This window comes from Myotis lucifugus, unplaced genomic scaffold, assembly GCF_000147115.1.
Source record: "Myotis lucifugus unplaced genomic scaffold, Myoluc2.0 scaffold_18, whole genome shotgun sequence".
Taxonomy (NCBI): Eukaryota; Metazoa; Chordata; class Mammalia; order Chiroptera; family Vespertilionidae; genus Myotis; species Myotis lucifugus.
In genome coordinates, this window is record NW_005871066.1 from 4,114,738 (window position 1) to 4,115,018 (window position 281).

Sequence of the window (281 nt, forward strand, 5' to 3'; positions counted from 1 at the left end):
TCTGAGCGGCGCATCCAATCAGGCGGCGGGGCGGCCCTGGGGGTGCCAGGCGCGCCAGCCAATCAGGGGCGCGCGCCCGTCCCCCGCCGGGTCTGGCGGGGCCGGGGGCCCAGCGCCCACGCCGCCCCGGGTGGCAGTTCCCGTTAACCTTAGCCTCAAAGTCAAAGGTATTTATTCCCGTCCCGCCCTCCGAGCCGGAGTCAGGGCGGGGAGGGGCGCGCGGAGGTTCAGGCCGCGCGAAGGCGCCGGCGCCCGGGCGCTCCTCCCGCGCTGCCGCCACC

The 281-nt window shown here is 76.5% G+C and overlaps 1 protein-coding gene across 1 annotated transcript in view; it reads left to right on the forward strand.

The window, feature by feature from the left end:
• The first annotated feature begins 75 nt into the window (after nt 1-75).
• Nucleotides 76-281, forward strand: part of ZNF775 (zinc finger protein 775) — a 22,350-nt gene continuing 22,144 nt past the window's right edge. Inside the window, 1 exon segment of the mRNA XM_023751006.1 lies at nt 76-167. The gene's annotated coding sequence lies outside the window, so the exon portion shown is untranslated.